Here is a 22,827-nt window from a genome sequence, read left to right as displayed (position 1 = left end):
TACAGATTGAGATAGAGAAAGAAGAAAAATCGAGGTTACTACACAAACCAGTGGCTGAAGCTGAAGGAGGGAAATAAATGAAACACATGGACTTCAGTTGGAGAAATTCTTCTTAGTGTTTTTGTTGGTTTACCTTGTGCATTATTCTTTTAAGGAATCTATTGATTACTCTTCCATTGAGAAGAAGTTTAGTTCTTTTTATGTGCAAAGCTCTGGTTGGATTTTAAATTGGCCTTTGGGGAATTTTCCAATTCCTCTTCCCTCAGCCCCACCTTCGTGGGCCAAGGGAGAAGGAGGAGGAGGAAAAGGAAGGGCGATAATATCATCAGCACTGCCCATTAATCCATTTAAAACTCCTGTGTCTTCATTTCAAAAGACAGGAGTAGGCTTTATGGCCCAAGGCAAAAAGGAATTGTGGGGTATTGACTATAATCAGAAAAATTTTAAAAATACAGTTCGGTTAATTTCTAAGAAACCTTACAGGGATAAGACCTTGCAGTTAGAGAGAGTGGAGATTTATACTTATAAAACTGCTAGGATAGTCTTTGGAGAGTTGGAACTCCTTTTTTCTTACCTCATGGATTTTCCACTTCCACAGGTGGGCTTGATTTCCCAACCCCCTACGAGTACTTATGAAACAGTGTTTATGTTTAGAATGGTTTGGAAAATTGCTGTTTTAATCACTAGAATAAATAGACAGTGTGTGATCTTTGACCCAGGAGGAAAAGTAATATCAGATTTATTGATTCACCCTCCTGAAGTACAATTCGGTATCAGAAACTCAAACTTTGATTTTTAGGCAAAAGAATTCAGGGATATAGCCGAGTGTTCTTTTTTCATTAGCTGTATGAGTGGCAGACCACTGAAAAGGTATCAGCTCTTTTAAGAACTTTGAGAGCAAGTGAGAAAGCGCTCAGATAAATATACCCTACATGTCCATTTTCAGAGTGGACCTTCAAATCATTTACAATCAGGCTGATAGAGTCTTATATTTGCAAATTGTGATAACTAAAGAGGAAGCTAGGAGCATGCAGAAGGCTACACAGCTTATCTTTCTTTCACTCTCCTATACTCCCTATAGGACAAAACCCTTATGGTTTGAAATTTAATGTTTTAAGACCAATGGACATTATGGTTTCATTCCAATCTGGAGAAGCAGCTAGACATGTGATCAACCATTTTTCCATTGTAGAAATTTCACATGCATTTAAGACAGTTTATGGACTGGCTTACAGATATTTTGCCTTTAGGTGTTTTTGCATTGAATTTGACTTTGCCCATTCCATTGGCATTTCTTATAATCCTACTAGTAAAGTCATTACTGCACAGATTATATCCCCAAGATCTTTTCTTCTAAACAAGAGAAGGGAATTTTGGGATATGTACAAGATGTGGCAATACATATATGTGATTGCTTGCAATTTTTAAATTTTGATTTTACATTTTTAAACACTTTTGATTTTACATCTTTAAAGTATTTTGATTTTACATTACTAAGTTATTTTGATTTTATATTTTTAAGTTATTTTGGTTTTATATTTTTAATCTATTTCGGTTTTACACTTTTACATTATTTTGGTTTTACATTTTTAAATTCTTTGCATTTTACCTTAGCAATGCACTTCGGATATACACAGAAAGTGCAGCTAAGTGACAGACTGACTAACTTTTGTCTGACTTTTATTAATCTTTTTGACAACAACTTTGTTTCCACTGTGATGTGGAAAGGCCTGGATGGCATTTGGAAAGGCCCAAGTTGGGCCCCGGGTACATTCCTTCCTAGGTGCAGATCCAGTAGCAGAGTTGATCCCCACCAGAGACATTTGTAACCTGGGGATCCAAGAGAAGGACCAGACAACAGCCCAGAGGGACCAGCCAAATGTCAGCAGCCCTCCAGATGCTGATGGCAGCAATGTCCCCCCTGACCATGACACCAGAGACATCAGACACAGCTCCAGTGTTGCAGCTGAAATGGACTGTCTTGGGTGATATGCAATATAAAGGCTGTGAATGGATGGTGGGCCTGCTTGCTCCTCCCGTGGCTACTTGGTGGCCTGGGGAGAGGCTTTGCCCTATGCTTTCTATTGAAGGACTATGCTTTTAAATTAGTGGGTGAAAAACCAACACACCCACCTGCCGTTGTTACTGAGACAATGTTACTGGACATGACTTTGCTTATGTGCACCTGTGAAACTAGAATTGCTCTAGAATTGTGAAAAGTGCAATAGAGAATTGTGAGGAACTAGAATTGGTCTAGAATTGTGACAACCTACCTCACTGATATTTAATTGTTAATTCGAATTGTGATGTTTTACCTTGTTGACTTCTCACCTCAGTGTTGACATTCTACCTCATTGGCATCCAACCTATTTGGCTTATTATCTCGAGTATGACTTTGATGAATGGGTCGAACACTTGGGCCACTGTTGAGCCTGGTTCTCATTGTCATACTTCTGTTTACTGATCTGCTGCTTTGTACCTCCTTGGGCATAACACTCTGTCATCTCATGGATCAAGTGAACTATAGCTGGTGCTAAAAGTTTAGCTTGATGAGATGTGCGGTTCCCACAAAACAAGAGAAGGGAATTGTAAGGGCCCTTTAAATGGGTAGACACAGTGCAACGGGAGATTGAGTGACCCAGGAATATCTATGGATATTAGGACTGCCCTGTGGGTGGGATCCTGGCCATATTGAGATAGCTTCATAATGGATGACGGCTCTCTCGCTGGTTGGCTGTGTGTGTGTGACCTCACAGGCCCTTTATAAGCCCACTGCAGACAACAGTCGCTCTCTTTAACCTGGCGCTCTTTACCCTGGCTCCCTAGCCTGAGTGGCCAAGCTGAGATGGGTAGCCGAGAGGTAAGGATTTTGGTAGTGAACACGTGGGTCTTCTGTCCAGGTGTTCACTCGGGAACCAACAAGTCAGGGCATTATGTGAGTAGGTATAATAAAGGCTTTTAAGATTACACATGGCTGTTCTTGAATGTGCTATCGGTTATTAAACTATAGATTCAAGAAATGGTGGCCAGAGACCTTTGAAGGCCTCAGAGGAGGTGAGCCAGGTAGAGTTGACACTGCAAAGGTCAGTGGTCAAAGGTACTCTGTTGGGCCTAGGGCAGACTAGTAATTGTAACTGCCAGGAAGGAGTGCATGTTACACTATCTGAACCTGAATTTTTTTTTTCCTTTTGTATGTAGGTCATGATTCTTTCTGGATTGTGATATTTAAGATCTCATTTTTTTTTATTTTCAGTTTGCTTTTATTTTTCTAGGTGATCATCTATTTCTTTTAAATTCCTACTTTGCTAATATATACTTCTATGTAATAGTTTCTAGTTATTTTTATTTCCTCCCTGTGCTGATTTTCCCTTTTTCATTTTTTTATTTTATTAATTTGATTTACTTTTGTTTTAATTAATTTTCTTATTGAAAAACTGCCTTTAATTAAAAAAAAAAAGCCCTGGACTTTACTTATCTTTGTGTAGTGTTTTTATTTTCATTTCCAGATATTTTTAGATGAATGGTTTGCTAGAAACCCTCCCCCATTCTATATTTTTGAAGATAACTTTTTGAACTCAAGTATCACACTTTATCTTTATCTCTGTTAAACGCCATTCTAACTATAGGAAACTATGAGAGGAAATTGCCAGAGCTTTCTTTCATTAAGAGATTATCTCAGATTCTGTACTACAATGACTTGCCCTAGTATTGACACTAAGACATGCCTTCTGACATCTAAATCAAATCACTAACAATATGACACCACTTTTGCTGGCTTGTAAACGTTTATTTTCCTATAGTCACAGAAGAGAGAAATCTTCTGGGGACAGGCTGGCCCCATCTATGAAATGAGATTTCTTTCTTTTCTGCATGTTCTTGCTATCTCCATTAATTAAACAACTTTCTTTGCATTTGTCCTTCCAGGATGGGAGTGGATTCTACTGACTTTTAACAATTCTGTTGTTTTTTTGTTGTTTTGCTGCTGTGGCAACCACCTGTGATGTTTGTACATCTGGGATAGGTGTGGCTTTCACCACCTGTCAGCAATCTGTCACACATCTGCATGTCTGTTGAATGGAAGAGTTTTACTCTTCAACTAAATTTCTATGAGTCAAGTATCAGGAAATGTAAAGCCAGAGTATACTCATTAGATTAAGACTAGCATCATGATTCTGAGAGATAGATGAGTTCACATCTAGGGGTATTATGTAAGTATAGTCTCAACTTCTGTGAGAGTGCCTCATTACATCTGTTGAGATCTTGTGGAATACATGCCCATCTTTTGAAACATATAGTCTACACTGTGGGAATACTTAATCTGGGGGTCCATGAACTGATTTGTTTGTCTGAAAAAAATATTTTGATAGCTGTATTTTGATATATTTGCTTATTTTTGTAATGATATATATTTTATTTTATACATTTAAAACAATTTTTAAAGGGGGTCAGAGGCTTCTCCAAAAAGGCCTATGGAACAAAAATAAATTAAGAATCCCTAGTTTAGAGAATCTCCTCTGATTTCTGTATGTTCTGGTTGAAGCACATAAAGGAGAATTGGAAAAAAATACACAAACAGTAATTTGGAAGTTCTTCTAACACCTGGACATAAAAGGCAAACACAGTGCCTCTGCCACAACGTTTTGTTACTTGATTATGAACTTTTACTATTCTTTAATTATTTTCTATGTATTTCCCTTATAATACCAAATAGATTACAAACTTCTTGAGGAACAGAGATTATACCTTCTAAGTATACCATTCTGTAATCATGTATATATAATATATATGCATATATATACATATATATGTGCATATATATACATACATATATACATACATATACACACATATATACATACACACATATATACACACATATACATACACACATATATACACACATATACATACACACATATATACACACCTATATACATACATACATATAAATATATATATATATATATATATATAATACCCATGCACGCATACACACACACACATAGACACAGTCCTCCCAAAGGGGAATAGTGATTAGACTTGTCATTTCATTGGTGCAGGGAACTGTTAGTGAGGAACTTGCTATACTCATATAGGTAGGAACCTTCCCTACAACTTAAAGTCTTAGAGAATTGTCTAGAGAGCCATGAAAGCTTACTTAAATAACTTTCTCAGGATCACATATTCACCACACCAGATTCTCTCTTTATCTTTGACTCTATCTCTGTCTGTCTCTATCTGTCTTTCAATTTCTCTGTCTCTCTCCTCTCCTCTCCTCTCCTCTTCTCTCTTTCTCTCCCCTCCTCTTCTCTCTCTTCCTCCCCTCCTCTCTCTCTCTCTCTCTCTCTCTCTCTCTCTCTCTCTCTCTCTCTCTCTCTCTCTCTCTCTCTCTCTCTCTCTCTCCCTCCCTCCCTCCCTCTCTCTCTATCCTTCTCTTTTCTCTCCTCTCCCCTCCTCCCTTTCTCTCCCTCCCTTTCTCTCTCTCTCTCTCTCTCTCTCTCTCTCTCTCTCTCTCTCTCTCTCTCTCTCTCTCTCTCTCTCTCTCTCTCTCTCTCTCTCATCTCTGTTTCTGTCTCTGTCTCTCTCTGTGTCTCTATCCCTTTGTCTCTGTCTATCTTTGTCTTCTGTCTGTCTGTCTCTCTCTCTCTCTGTCTCTCTTTCTCTCTCTGTCTCTACTTCTGTATATATGTATCTCTGTGTGTGTGTGTGTGTGTGTGTGTGTGTGTGTGTGTGTGTGTGTATGTTTCACAGTATGTGATGGGGGGTATTATTAAGACATTGTATAAGGAGAAAAGACCAAAAAAAGTGGAAGCTTTGGGTAGGTTTTCAGGGAACTCACTGGAGACAAATGATCTGTTTCATGATTTTTCCTAAGGTTTGGTCCTAACTATATTGCTTGGATAATGTTCTTCACCCTGCTTACTGAGTACCTGGTGATTTATGGACATTTCTAATGAGAATCCTCTTGAGATATGATCAGAAGTGATGACACATTCATTGAATAAAAGAATTTGGCAGGGCAAAGAAAAAGAGCTCTCATGTCCTGAGAATGAGTCTATGACCCACTTTTTCATCTGTTTAACAAATATTATTGAGTGCCTACTTTATATGAGGTGCTATGAATGGCATAAGAATGAAATACAGTTTTTGCTCTTTAGAGACTTAATAATATAAAGCAGCATCTTGGCAGAGATATTAAACAGTGACTTGGGATCATGGATTAGGAATTTCTGAATCCTACACTTCATTTTACAGATGTGGACCAAGGTAGAGAATACTTAAGTGGTTTGCCTAAGGTCACATAGCTATTAGGTGGTTTTTTTGGTTGTTTGTCCTTCATTCTTTAAGAGGACCATGACATGAGGGAGTGATGCCATGACATGCAAGTGAATTGGATTTAAGTGAGATGGGACTATACAAAGTCACCTTGCCTTACTTTCCCCTCCAGAACCATCTGGGTTCAGTGGCCAGATATAGATCAGGATAATAAGAAACAGCTGTGGATGCAGTGGGGGAACTTATATCACACACACACACACACACACACACACACACACACACACACACAATTGTGATAGATATGGATATTTTATCTTTATGTGTATATTTTAGATATATGTGTGTATAAATGTGTGTGTATTATTCCTAGCCAAAATATAAACAATTGCTAATTATATTCATTCTGAGCCAGTCAGGGCCCAAACAATTACTAAGTGGAGCTTGGCTTGGAATTTATCACTGTTTAATCATTGAAAGCCAGAGAGATTTGGGTTTAAGTATCTAAGACACTATTCGAACATAGGTCTTCCTGACTCCAACTTCAATGTCCTATCCACTATACTGTTCAGACTTGAAGGACACTAGAGGATCAGGCAAAAATGGGATCTTTCTGAAAGGTAGGAAATCCTAGAAATACATCCTGAAGAGGAGGCTAGTAAAGCAGAATACTTGAATTAGGACACCTCATAAGAAAGAGTTAGAACAAATTGTAGTCTATGTTGAAAAAATAATTTAGCTACATTGTGCAAAATATTTTACAAACTCTCACATTTTATTCCAATGGACAAAAGATAGAGATGTGCACTAAACCTTAGATGTATTCAGAACTATTGAAAAGACTGGACCCTAAGAGTAAAAATTATCATTCATAGTCATTTGGCAGGAGGTCCCCAGCGTAGCATTGAAGCTCTATGATGTTTAATATATTTCATCAATGACTTTAATAAAGCACAGTTAGCATGCTTGTTAAATTCCCAGGCAGACAAAGTTCAGAGGTGTGGCTAACACTGATTAGAGCAATGGTGTCAAATTCAAATAGAAATGATGACTACTAAACTGGACATGAGGATTCCAGTGGATGCAGATTGACTTAAAAAATCACATGTTAATATTATCTTTGTTTTATTTAAGTTTTATCTATTTGTCTAAATATTTCCCAATTACATTTTAATCTGGTTCGATCTACCCTAGGAAGTGTTTTGGGGCTGTGTGCAGATTCATGCTTGACACTTCTAGTAGAGTCAGAAGCCAAAAAAAGCCTGGAACATAGTAAGTGCTTAATAAAATGCATACTCCTTTCCACTCCTTTGCTATTAGAATGTGAGAAAGTATTGTTGACACAATTCCTGGCACAATTTAAGTGCTTGATAAAAATTTGTTGACTGATTGATAACATTGACAAAGGAAAGTAATAGTCTAGAAAGTTCTTAATTATTTTTGTGTTATGGATCCTTTAGCAATCTGATAAACCCCAGGGATGCTTCTCAAAATAATGTTTTTAAATGCATAAAATAAAATACATAAGATTACAAATAAAAACAAATATACTAAAATAGTTATCAATGTTTTAAAAATTCATTGATGTTGGATTAAGAATCTCTCATCTCAAAGAAGGGTTTTTAGATCATGCTATGTGATCAGCCAAAGGAACTAGGATTGTTTATCCTACAAAGGAGAAGTATAAGTGGACACAAGTTCTGTAAATATTTCAAAATGACTAATCTGTAGAATCAGTTATGTTTCAGTCAGGCTTAAGTTATGAACTTGAAGTCACGAAGAACTGAGTTTAAATGGCTTTAAACTCTTTCTTAAGTTTTATTAATTTATATAAATTAATTTATTATTATTATTAATAAATATTATTCATTAAATTTTATTTAAATTTATTAAATTTATTTTTATTAAGTTTTATTACTTTTTACTTTTACATTAAAAATAGTTATAGATGATTCCTACTTTATGAGAGAGGTGTTGTAACAATGCAAAGCACCTAAGTAAAATTAACAATTTAGTGACTTCAATTGAAAGTGAATGAAACAGTTCACATTTGTAGCACCCTCCCCATCTTGCTTCAAAAAAAAAAAAAAAGATGGAAATTTATTTTTCTCTTTCCCAACCACTACGTCCAGGGAAAGAAAAGGGGAGAAAGTGTAGAAGAGAGGAGGGGAGAAAAAGCAAGGGAAGAGAAGACAAGAAAAGAATAAATGTCTTGTAACAAATATCTATAGTCTGATAAACAAATTCCTTCAATGGTTTTATGCCAAATGAGAGTTGTTGCAGGATTATACTATATAATATAACTAATATAATAATATAGATAAAGTCTTTGCAAACCTTAAAGCACTCTGTAACTTTCAGTTATCATTATTACCATCTGAAAGTGGGATTTTTCTTCTATTTAGTATTTATTTCTAAGAAGAGTAAGTAGAAGGTTGGTTGGTTTGTTTGTAAAAAAAAAAAAAAAAAAAAAAAAAGATTTAGATTTAACGTAATTTTTTTTAAGTTCCCAAAGGTCAGTTTTCTAGAACTAGAACAAACTGCCTAGGAGAGTATTGTTGTTTTTCATCCTTGCTTCTCAGAGAAGAGCAATGACATCATGGGATGATTGGTATTTTGCCAATGAATTGGATTTTAGAGAGGCAGAGTATCATAAAGTCATTAACCTCATTGACTCCTTCAGAGTTATCAAAATTCAGTGGAGGGCAAAACTGAAAATGATTGGTGATAGCCTGGGATGATGTGTTGAGCTGTTTTATAACTTCTATTAGGGGTCTTCAGTCTAGGCCACATGATTATTTGGCCAAAATTTTGTAAAGGGAATACCTGTTAAGGTGAAAATTGGACTGGATAATCCCCAAGATTCCTTGAAATTCTAGTATTCTAGTAGCTTTCTATCATCATTTGGAATAAATTGTGCACTTAGATTCTTCTCTGTTGTTCTGGTTTCTTAAAAGTGATGCCAACAAGATGCAAACTCTATTAAACTTGGTCTACCAAAGAAGGAAGCTTTCAGGAATGAACCCAATAACCAACTAACTACATTATCCATAAACCAGCATAGCTAAATTCACAGAAGTTTATCTGCCAAAATTTAGCTACAAAGGAATAATTTTTTTTTCAAACATGTCAATTCAAATTCACCAACTTCTAATGTTTGGAGAGGTGAGGATTTTCACCAGTGGAAAGAAAGTTCATACTAATGAAAAATTAAATTATTGAATTATAAAGAGTAATCATTAATATTTTCTACATTTTTCGGCAAAACCTTTGTACTCCTACTTTTATTGATTTTATTTACTTTCCAGGGGAAAGGAGAGATATATTTTTATTGAACACAATTGTGGATATCAATGTTGAAAGGAACAAGAATTTTTCATTTTCAGTTTCTCTATTCTCCATTTTAAATATTCACTAACCTATGCCGTATAATGGAGAATATTCTGATTTTTAAAATAATAGCAAGAGGAAAAGGGGAAAGGAAATAAGCATCTATGGAGTACTTACTCTGTGCCAGCCACTAAGCTAAGTACTTTTACCCATATCCTCACAGCAATGGTAGAAGGTAAATTCTATTATGACTCCTACTTTGTAGTTGAAGAAAGTGAGAAGAAAAGAGGTTAAGTTACTTACTCAGTTTATACAGTTAATAAGTGCTGAAAGCCATATTGGGTTAAGGTTTTCCTAATTCCAGGCCCAGTATTCTATTAACTGTGTGCCATCATTGTGCTACTTAAAAAATAATAGCATTTTATTTTAAAAATATATGCAAAGATAGTTTTCAACATGCATCTTTGCAAAACCTTGTGTTCCAAACTTTTCTCCCTCTCTTCCCCACCCTCTCCCCTAGATAGCAAGTAATCCAATATATGTCAAACATATGGAATTTTTCCATACATATTTCCACAAATATCATGTTGTATTAAAAAATCAGAACAAAAAGGGGAAAAATGAGAAAGAAAAAATGCAAGCAAACAACAACAAAAGTGAAAATTCTATTTTGTGATCCATACTTGGTCCCCACAATCCTCTCTCTGGGTGCACATGACTCTCTCCATCACAAGACCATTGGAACTATCCTGAAACACCTCGCTGTTGAAAAGATGCATGTCCATCTGTAGTGTCCAGACCAGCTTTCTTGAGGATCTCTAGATGGGCCTTGCTCTTAGATGGAGAAGTGATGAAGGCAGGAGAGCTACCACCAGGCTGGTCAAGGGAGTCTGGGTCTGAGGTCAAGCTCAAGCGCACACACTCATTTCCAGTTCTCTCAGCCCTTAAATACCTTAGTACAATTACATCACTACAGCACACTGAGCATGTGCCAACTGTAGAACCATTACATCACCATATCACACTAAGTATATGCCAACTAGAGTGATTACATCATTACATCACACTAAGTATATGTGAACTAGAGGACCATTATCTCATCAATTATACTGAGTAAACACCTTGTTGTAAATATTTTTGCTTCAAATGTACTTTTCTCAGAGTTCCCCAATATCTGTGGTCTTCTATATCCATCAGAATTTATCATCATATAATCTTGTTATTGCTGTATACAATGATCTTCTGGTTCTACTCACTTCACTAAGCATTAATTCATGTCTCTCCAGGCCTTTCTAAAATTATCCTCCTGATCATTTCTTATAGAACAATAATATTCCATTACATTTATATACATTAACTTATTCAGCCATTCTCCAACTAATGGGCATCGACTCACTTTCCAGTTCTTTGCAACTACAAAAAAGGGCTGCCACAAACATTTTTATTACATTTTTGGGATACAGGCCCAGAAGAGACATTACTGGATCAAAAGGTATGCACACTTTGATAGCCCTTTGGCCAAAGTTCCACATTGTTCTCCAGAATAGTTGTGTCAGTTCACAACTCTACCAACAATGTATTAGTTCTGAGTTTTCCCACATCCCCTCCAACATTCATCATTATCTTCTTCTGTCATCTTAGTCAATCTAAGAGGTGTCAGGTGGTACAACAGAGATGGCTTAATTTGCATTTCTCTGATCAACAGTGATTTAGAGCATTTTTATATGACTAGAAATTTCTTCATCTGAAAATTGTTCCTATCCTTTGATCATTTATCAATTGGAGAAAGCTTTGTATTCTTATAAATTTGAGTCAATTCTCTATATATTTTATAAATGAGAAAAATCAGAACAGTTGGATATAAAAAATTTTCACAGTTTTCTGCTTTCCTTCTAATCTTGTCTGCATTGGTTTTGTTTGAACAAAAACTTTTTAATTCAATATGATGAAAATTACCCATTTTGCATTTTATAATGTACTCTACTTCTTCTTTGGTCCTAAATTCCTTCCTTTTCCATAGATCTGAGAGGTAGACTAATACCTAGCTGAGGCTAGTGAAAAGTTTAGATTGAAGGTAAGATCTTTAATAGGAAATAGGAAAGAAAAAAAATTCTCCCATGTCAAAAGTTTTTATTCATTATCTTTATTATGGATACTAACAAATGGATCTGAACCCCCATGTCTATATATGCAAGGCACTATACATACAAAGAGGAAAGAATACTGAGTTATCACTCTATTAATCTATTTTTTAAAATAATACAATCAGGGTTCAGTGACTTGACCAGGGTCCCACAGCTAGAAAGTTCTGAAGCTGATTCTGTTCTGAAAAAGTTCTGAAAGTCCTGATTCCACGGACAGTGTTTTATCCACTATACCACCTAGTTGCTCCTTAATCAATTGTTTTATTAGACACCACAAGTTTGAGAGTTGCTAACTGACCAGTGCCCATCAACTCATACTAATTAAACTTTTTATTTTCCAAAAAAAAATATGACTTCCTTGACAGCATAATTAAACTGGGATCTTGAAGTTGTCTTATTTTAATAATGCATTCTATTAAGAAGAAACATACACAGATTTTTATTCCTTACCCTGAGTGTTTAGTTATCCATTATTGCTCATTTTAATTTAAATTAATGCAATATCTAGATATATAATAAGTGCATACAGATTGAGTGAATTTTACTTGACCAATAAAACTTAATTTTCTCACTCCAAACTCTCCAGATTCTTTGTGAGGAGTCACAATGGAAAGGATACTAGATTTAACACCAGAAAAAAAAATTGAAATCTCTCTGTATTAAACTTAGTAAAGTGACTTAATTCACCTGGGCATCAGTATCGTTATCTGTAAAATGTGGGAAGAGGAGCCTAGCTAATTGTTAAGGTTCATTCCAGATGTATATGCTATGATCATAGATGTTATTTTTGCAGATTCCAAGACTAAAATGAGTCTTCTCATTAGACTTAAATCCTATTACTGACCAGTCCAGTAATATAAAACTGCCAATGCAATCAGAGCCAACAAGTGAATTCATCATTTGCATTTCCTAATCCTAAATTAAGTATAACTACAAATTTATAACAATGGAAATTTATGGTTTTAAAGTATCACTTATATGGATACTTCTTCATGACATAACCACAATAGTTGATTTTTGCAAAATTGTATCATTCTTTTCAATATGTCAACCCCAATCCATTTTACAATCTGTTTCAATATAGTTTGGTGGTCAATTGTTTAAACTGTAATGGCATAATGTCTTGCCCAGTGTCCTCTGACTTACAGAAAAGCCATCAATTAAAGGAAAATAGTCTGCAAGAACCCTGAAATGTTTCCAGAAATTGTGGAATGGCTTCTATCATTAAATGGCATACTTTGTAAAAGATTAGAAAATATAAGAAAATCCCTTCTGGTAAATAATAGTACCCAATGTATCTGTCTATTAAGATTTTTTTGGTTTTTTAGGTTTCTTGTTTGTTTTCTGAATTTGTTTTTTGTTTTTTCCAATAACCAATCCATAACTCTAACTGATGTTAGCCATTTCTACTGTTTCCTTGATCTTCCTCTAGGATTAATCTGGAGGGATGGAGTGGAGTTTTCCTTGGTGAAGTGTGATAAAATTTATTGATTCTTTAGTGAGTCATTCCTAATAATTTTTTTAGTATTTAGATATACTCCACTCCAACAAATGAACAAGTCTATGTTTACTTTCATATTTGATTCTGAGCAAATACTTTGGAAGTTTATGTTTACATAGAGAAATGTATACACCTAACCAATATGAACACAGGACTTAGATCTTTCTATTTTCAACAGAACAGTTTGATCCTTTAAGGTATAATGAGAGTTTATTTTCCAGGTCTCTTTCACCTGGAGTTCTTGCTAATATTGTTAAAGAGCCAGGAAGTAGATGATTATATTTCTCATTCATTCATATTAATTAAAATCCTTTTTTATACATAGGTTCCAACCTCAAGTTCTTTGCACCTGCCTTTGGCAGCCTGTTTCTTGATCTAATGACAGAAGTAAACCAATTTAAGTGACAAAAGATTTGCATGTAGCCTTTTCTATGTATTTTGACTTTTATTCAGTTAAAATGACACATTTATCCTTAGGCTCTAATATCACTTATAAAATAAAACAAAAATATGAATAGAAAAATAAATAAATTGCTCTTTTCCAGAGCATAAGCAGTACTTTGTGGTGATAAGGGGAGGGAGAATTAAATCATTAGAAAACCTAGGCCTTCTGTCCTTGAAGTTAATACTAGAAAATGAGGGTATTTTTCAAGAACAGTCATAATCAAAATGATGCCTAAAACAACTAAATCATTGAGCTTGATAATCTATTTGCAGTGGAAGAGCACATTTTTAGATGTTAAGCAGAAACACTGATTGAAGTCCATTTTATGGGGGTTCCTTTTGGTTCCTGGCTTTAATTAGGAAGAGGCAGCCAGGTCTAATGTGTTGCTCCACAGTGAATTATTATATTGGTATGATAAGACATCCTTGCTATAGTAATGTAATAGGTTTTTAGAGAGATTGGTGACTCCTTGCCACTCAATTCAAGTCCCAGAATCAAAGAATTCCACAATAGCCTTTTTTTGGTACCACTAGGGCCTGAGTTGCCCTAATAAATTCCTTTTAGTGGTTTAATTTATTCAGATTCATAATATTTGACATAATGATTATGTAAAATATGGTCATTGGTTCAAATCAAATGGAAATTTTTGGTGTGAATTCAAATAATGAGACCAGTTCAGGGCATTCTTTATTCTCATTGATCAGTACCTAGCTGTGCTGTACACATTAGTAAATCCCACTACAAAGAAGGAGGAAGCAGAGAAGGAGAAGGAGAAAGAGCAAGAGCAGAAGGAGGAGGAGAACAAGAATAAAAACAAGAAGGAGGAGGAGGGGGAAGAAAAGGAGAAAAAGGAGCAAGAAGAAGAGGAGAAAGAGGAGAAGGAAGAAGAGGAAAAAGAAGAGGAGAAGAAGGAAAAGGAGGAGAGAAAGGAGGAGAGGAAAGAGAAGGAGGAGGGGAAGGAGAAAGAGGGAGAGGAGGAGGAAGTGGAGAAAAGAGAAGAATGAGAAGAAAAAAGAGGAGGAAGAGGAGGAGGAAGGGAGAGGAAAAGAAAGAGGAGGAGGACAAGAAGCAGGAGAATAATAAAGAAGAGGAGAAATGGAAGGAGGAGAAAAAGAAAGAGGAGGAGAATAAAGAGGAAGAGAAATGGGAGGAAGAGGGGAAGGAAGAGGAGGAAAAGGAGGAGGAGAAGGAATTTTATATAGTTTTATGTAATACCCTGCATATGTTATCTCATTTGATTTTACATCTAGTTGTATTTAACAAATCACTTACACTTCTCATTAGAGTAAAGCAAAACAAGTTAATTAGGGAAAGCATGTTACTATCAGGCCACAAGCAAACACAATCTTTATTCAATCTGTCCTATGGTATCCCTCTCCACTCTCTTCCTTCTCCCTCACATTGAAATCAAACCTTTCCCCATTCCCCAAGATCTTTTCATGCTACGAAAGAGGAAACTAATCATTTTCTAATGGACATTAAATGGGCAGCCAACAGTCATTCTGGGGGTATGCTGATCACTCTGCATGCCTCAAATGATTATGGGATCCTTAGCTGCCCTGCCCATTAGCTCCTTGTCCTGCACTGATTGCTCTGGCTCATCAAGTTGGGAAGAAAGCTCTTGGCAGCTCTGGCTATTCAAACACCTCACTAGTATCAGAAAGAATACTAATCTATAACTCTCTCTAGCTCCAAGAATGAGAATACTGCTTGAATGCCCATGCTCCCAGCCAGATTAGTCCCCGCATCCCACTTTTTCTTCTTCCCAGTGTTCTTTAAAAAAATCTGTTGCTATGTTCTTATCCTTTCGGAGTCCTCATCCCCTGGGCAGTATCATCCCAGGAAGGGAAGACAAATTAAGCTATATTTGTACATTGAAGTACTGGTAAGGTAACAGAATGTCTCATTTAACTTAAAAATACTCTGGCTTTTTTTCTTTCTCCTTACTAGTTTTTGCCTAGAGAGCAGAAATAATAGTAACCATAGTAGAGAAGGAAAGGAAGATGATTATTACATATTTTCATTAACACATCACACATGTGTATGTACACACATACATACATTATATATAATATACAATATATGCGTGTAATATAATACAAAAATTCCCAGAGTTTTTGTTAGAAATGTACCATAATCTTGTCTGTCATTAAAATTCATTGTGTGTCCTTAGGGAAACTATTTCTTCATCCAATAACATTTTATTAAGGTTTTTTTTTAATTGAAAAGTTCAGAAACCACATGCCATAATGGATAGACATCTGTCCTTTTAGAATCAAGAAGACTTGGGTTGAAGGCCTGACTTTGAGATTCTAGTTGTATGATCAAGGTCAAATAACTTAATCTCTTAGCTTTCCATCCCCCAATACATTGTAGATGAGTTGCTATTCCTTTCCAATCGAAAGAATTTCATAGCAAGAGTGATTCATATTGCTGAAATCACAAGTCCAGACCAACCCTCCTCCCTCTACTTCTGTCACCCATTGTATAAACTACTGTATAAGATTCTGAGGAAGATTCACAGATAATTCTAACATTGTCCCTGTTTTACTATTGTCCACCTGGTTTACTATCTAGGACTATGTAAAGCATGGATAATGAAACTGACTTTACTTCATAAGATCTTTGTGTGATGTATATAAATAATTTTTAAAATTAAGTTAAGATTGTGAAAATGAAGACACCCTATATTTTGTGATTGAGACTACAAGGTAGCAACAGTTGGATATGTCCAATCCAGTGTAAGAGTGGAAGATGCAATTTTCCTCTTCATTCCTATGCAGTATGCCAAAAAAAGTCACAAGCATATTATGAATAGGAATAATTAAGAAAACAAACCTTAATGGGCAAAGAACTGAAATAAATAAGGTTTTCTTCTCTGTCTATTGATTTAGTGCATCTAAGACTTCTCTGTAATAAAGTCTGTTCCTTCATGTGGACTTCTTCACTGCCATAAGGAAATAAAGAGGAAGCCAGATGCCAGAAACATGGCAATGCATTCACTTAGGCAGAAAACATGTAGAAAGTTTGTACTTTTCAGAATACCTTTTATAATGCCAAGAGTGACTGGATAGTGAGATCTGTATTCAGCCTTGAGCAATGTTCTCCATGGATTGGAGAGGAGGGGGATAAAACATGCTTCTTTGGACAAACACATGACTACAACTTTTTCAGAAGTATAAAATACAGTTTTAGGTTTTCTCTTGACTTCTTCTAGCTCTCACTTTTCCATTCCATGCCTTCCCTAAGAGAAAAATAAATCTATTCTACATAAAGTGATATGTGTGCTTTGCCCTGCAGCAGCTGGAAGAGCAACTCCAAGGAAATATACAACCCAAGATCCATAGATGAGATAGTAATAATAAATAAATAATAATGCTAGAGTTTATATAATGCTTTATAATTTGCAAGGCAGTTACAAATTTCTCATTCTAATCTTACAACAATCCCAGGAGATAGGTGTTATTATTATAATCATTTTATAGATGAGGGAACTAAGGCAGATAGAGTTTAAATGCCATTCCCAGGGTTATACAAATAGCTGGTGTCTGAGATCAAAGTTGAACTCAGGTCTTCCTAACACCAGATCCAACATTATGCACTGTACCATCTAGCTACATAGAACCTTGGCAATAGAAGTGCAGAGAGGGAGGGGAGGAGAATGTTAAGGGGATAATTTTTGTTTGTTTTTTCTCCCAAATCCATTGCCTTCTGGGACAAAAAGGGCACCTTGATTCATACATTTTACTCCTTCTTTCCTATTACTCCACCATTCCATCCAGTGAGAATTATATATCAAAGGACTTAGTTTGAATGCTTGTCTTTACCCCAGATTCCCTGTGTGGCCATCAGTGAGTTACTTAACTTCTCAGGATCTGTTCTCTTGTCTTTAAAAATGGGAATGATATTACCTGGTTATTCCCTGCCTCAGAATGATAAATGTGATTAATAAGATAGAGAGGGGTGAAAAACACCCATTCAGAGTTCTGAGCTCCTCAGAGATAGAACTAAATAAAAATTAGGTGATACATATTAGTGTTCATCATAGACATGCTAATGAAAAGAGAGCTAAATGAGAAAAGATAGTGTTGTGGACATTAGAGAGAGTTATTATAAATTTCAAAAATCCCTTTTAAGACTTGGAGTAAGGCTGTGTCTCATTAGTGAGAGTGCCTGATCCACTCCATCATATAACCTCTGGGAGATTCTAATGAGAGCTGTACCTTTTCTCTTCCCAACCCCCACAAAGGATCACCTCAGTCTTCACTTAGTTATTACACAGAAATAACTGAAAAAAACCAAGGCTGTTTTAAAGCAGCTAAAGGCATGTATTCTCTAACATAACGTGTGTGTGTGTGAACATATGTGGACTCTGTCTTAGTTTAAACTATCTTGTCTAACGTTGAACTCCCTGGGATTTCTCTGAGATTTCCTTTCGAAGAGGTGTGCTGTGTATGACTAAAAACACTTTGACATTGTTTTTCTGGGCTTCTCACAAAGAGAAGAGTTGTCTCCTTTCAGACTAGCCTCGGGAGCTAGACTTTTAAATAGATCACAAAATAAAATGCTCAGTATTTCTAACTCCCCATGTACCAGGGAAGGGGTGGGAGAGGGAAGCAGGGCTAGAGAATGAACTTCAGGGAAGCCTCTACCATCAGCCCATCTTTGAAATCTTTTGTATTTGCTTATGTCTTTTAAGTTCTGGCTGCTTTTTATCTGCATTCCTTACAGATAATGAAAGAGATACACAAAACATTCTGTATATTAATGCCTTAAATGGCTGCCTTTGGCAAAGCCTTAATAGACTGACAGAGCAGAGATGAGTTCACATAGCAAAGTATACAATGAGAAATGAATTATCAACCAGCAGAACCCCCTGTGTCAGAGGGATTTCAGATCATTTGAATGTTTACATATACAACTCAGGCATATTGACAGAACACTGCAAATAGAAGTACACTTGGAGAAGGGGAAGAATTATTTGTCCAGGTACTGCAGAGATTTTTCTAGCTGTGTATGAGATGAGACTGCATTCTTGCCATATTTGGTAAACTGAATATTATTAGGAAGACAGACCTCATGTAGGAAAGAGATAAGCAAAAATTGATTTGAATATTATTCCAGGGCAAAGTGAGCAGCCATGATGCATTCAACCTTTTTTAAATGTGCAAGAACAGATTAATTTTCCCAATTAAATACCTCACCAATATTAAATGTCTTTTAAAGGATAGGGTGGTATAAGAAAGTAATTGCACAAATTGAACTGTGACACTATTCCTCTTTGCTTCTACAGATGGGGACTGGACGAGTTCAAAAAGGGTTCAGTTCTTAACTCTGAGTCAATCAAATAACATATTATATCAATACAACACTGCTTTTGCAGAGGGCCTTCCCATTAAGCCACCTTGTAGAATGGCATGATTGGATGGACTGAAAGTCACTGGAAGAATTTTTGGAAGTGGTCCTCCATGGTGAATGCACATGTTTCTGGATTTAAACATACTTCAGTTGCATGTAGCCCAGATTGAGAGGCAGATTTGTCAAGCAAAGGGTTAGCCTTGAAGGCAGAACAACCTGAGTGAAAGTCTTCCTTCTGACATGTACGAGCTAGGTGAACATGAGCAATCTTTAAATGCTTCTGACAAATTTTATGATAATCTATAGATGAGATGCCAATATGAACTGGTGTAAAGAGTTCACTCCACACTAGGAGTTTCCTACACTATTTAATTATAGATCCACCATTACTATCCTCCCCACCTCCATTCCCCAAATTGTCTGGTCTTGGGTATTAATATAGAATGTGACTCTTCTTTTATGTGGTTGCATGGTAACTGAGGCTTCAATAGCGCATGAAGCTATAGGCTACCCTGCAATTCTTTGGCAGTTTTCTTTTTTGCATTGCATGAGCAATTGAGATCCATCTGTCTCTTGGTTCAGACATATATGTTGCTGAAAGTGGCCCTAAGGATAACCAAATGTGGAGGAAAAAAAATCAAACAAGTTATTTACTAGCACTGTTGGTGACGTGGCAACACAACATATTCTGTTCTCAAAAATTCTGTGCCATTCAAGCGGGATAAGTTCACATAGCCAAGTATAAAATCGGAAATGAAGTCTCCACTAGCAGAATCATCTGAAGCCAGCCTTTTTCTTGTCCTTTCCATTTCTCATATTTTGTATGAAATATTCCTTTAAAGCTCTTATAATTCTTTTACAAATGGGTTGCATATATTTCTATAGACTACATGTAACTTCTAATTATTAAGAAATATTAGGGGTGATTGTAAAAATTTTGTCAGCTGAAAAAGCAATAGCAGTATGGGGTAGATAAGGAGAGCAATAGGTTCAGGAGATTAAGAAACCTAATTCAGCCACTAAGTAACCATGTGATTTTGCCCAACTCTCTAGCCCTCACCTTCCTTATTTGTAAAATAGATTGGTGTAGATATTCTTTTAGAATCTTTCCACTTCTGAAACTATGATCTAAAATTCTTTTTTTCCATTTCCTTTTTTCTTCATTAAAAAATTAACTTTTTGTTGTTACATCAAATTTATTTACAGATAAGTCCCTTCCCTTAACCAGCATGTTATTTCTTAGGACAATTCTTTTTAAAGAGAGTTACTTCACTACAACTAAATAAAATATCAGTTGGGCCTAATAGCATATGCACCTTGCCATATCCTCTATTCCCCTCCTTGATGCTATGATTTTAAGTACCCATTTAAACATGCAAAGCCCATGGAAATAATACATCTCTAGAAGACTGATTCTTAAGTTCTTGGGTTTTTGTGTTTTTGTTTTTTGTGTGTGTACATCAAGGACTCCTTCAGCAGTTTGCTCAAATTTATGGACTCTTTGTAGAATGTTTATCAACGTATACCATTACAAAAGAAATCAAATATATGCTACTTTTTCCCATTCAAGGTCACATTTGCCCTCTATGGACCCAAGGTTAAAAATCTCTGTTCTAGAATATGCAAAATTTGTAAATTTTAAGTAACATTTAAAAAAATTCTTATTTAAGTTTAAAACAATATAAGATATCAGATTTTCATTTTATTTTTCCATTATCCAATTCCCCCACCCCAATCGATCAAACAGGCTATTATTTTGTGATTGTTTCCAAAAAGATATGTCTTTAAAGGATGTTGCCAGAAGATATTTCCTCTGCATTGATGCAAACTACCATAAGAGAAAGAAAGAGAGATACTTGAAGACTTGCAGTTTGACTGTTGAGGATAAGTAAGTTTTTACTCTCCCTGGGGTGCTAGTGTAGAACAGGTTGGTTTAATTTCCATTTTAAAAAAAGCGCTAAAAGAGAGGGGGGAATTATTAGAATTATTAAAAGGCCCATGAAACTTTTGAACATCAAATGGTTCAACCATGTAACATTCTGCATAGTTTTATGTAAATGAGTCAGAGACATATGGGTTCAATTTCCCCTAAAATACACTTTCATTTTTAAAATGAAAGAGAACTGTTTGGCAGAGTGCTTTCTATTTCTCTGACCTCAGCATATTTGAGGAAAAAAAATTCAAGATGTTTAAGAAGCTGCAAACACAGCGGGAAGGGTACCATCCTCCCAGAATGAAAGGTATTGTCACAGATCTGAGGAGGGTAGAGTTTATTTTATTTTGTGAGCTTCAATCTTTACACAGAAAATGAAAGAAGAAAAAAACCTTGACGTTGATAGGATCTCATAGTTTCTGAATAAAATATGTGAATCCAAGATAGTATTTTAGTAGCCTAAGAAATAAGATTTCATTCTGATATGACAGCAGTGACCAATAATAGCAAAGCAGGAAATTCCTGAACTTGGAGGGCCACTTCTAACACAATCCAAAGAGAACAACTAACCATAAGGATGTTCTCCAGACATCTTCAGCATCACTGTTCCTTGTTTTAATCAAATTAATTCCAAAAGGCTTTGCACAAAACTCTTTTCATGGTGGCTTTCTGGGTTCTAGTTCCTTCAAAATTATCAGTCTCTCTAATATGGACTTGTTCACAATTTCTTATTGCATCTTTAATATATCAAACACCTACCTGTATTCATGAGACTCCTGGGTTTTTCTTTGGGAGCAACTCCCTCTGTCCTTCAGACTTCTCATACAAATAAGATTTATCAGGCTATGCCCAAATGCACTCTTAGTTATCCATAGAGAATAGGAAACAACTAGATGCACGGCAGATAGATTCCAAAAACATTTTAAATAATGAAAAATAATGACCATTCCAATTGACATCTTTTCATTTCATTTCACATAATCATGAGACTCTTATCCTCTTATGTTTATTCCCAAATGCTAAGAATTAATGGAAACATTGCAAAGAATAACAGCTGAACCAATTTTATTTTTCTGTTTTCCTATCGGTCCTAGATTAAAAGATAGATGCCTTTTTCACAAAGTTGTTTTTGCCTGGTTTTGTCCACTTTGTTGGATCATTCCCCCTCCCCATCCTACTTATTATAATCTTGTTAATATAATCTCCTCATGTGATATTTTAATTTGTCACTATGGTTTCAGAGCCCCCTTCATCCTTGCATATAATAGATGATCAATAAATATTTGTTGAATTGAATTTATCAAATTGCAGTGACTCTAATACTTTGATATGATAGTGGAGGCAGCAATCTAGATTCTGTAACCAAAAACTTAAATCCAGCATTTCACTTGTCATAGACCAAAAATTTCAAAGAAATGTTCAAGAAACCAGAAATACATGCCTATACTGGCAAAAACACATTTTACTTTTGGATCTTACAGATGATTTTTCTTGTGCTTCATGAAATATATCATTTATACTCATAAACATGCTTCAATATCACTTTAAAGAAAGTGCAGTAAGAGTATGAGAATTCTAAATAAATATGTTTCATCTGGAACCATATTTCATTACATCTTGATTTTACAAATGCAGTTTGCTTTTTAGACCTATATCCAAAAAGTGTTACTATTTCACTTGTCATTGATTAAATTGGTTGGTCAGTTCAGTCAAAAATATCATATTTTATTTCTACTAGTTTTATGAGGTGTTTGACTAAATTGAGTGAATACCAAATACTTCAGATTCTATAAAACAGAGCTGGTCATGTCTGTAATTCTCCATCTGTCTATATGCATGA

Source organism: Sminthopsis crassicaudata, chromosome 3 (genome assembly GCF_048593235.1).
Source record: "Sminthopsis crassicaudata isolate SCR6 chromosome 3, ASM4859323v1, whole genome shotgun sequence".
Taxonomy (NCBI): Eukaryota; Metazoa; Chordata; class Mammalia; order Dasyuromorphia; family Dasyuridae; genus Sminthopsis; species Sminthopsis crassicaudata.
Note: the sequence above shows the minus strand (reverse complement) of the source record.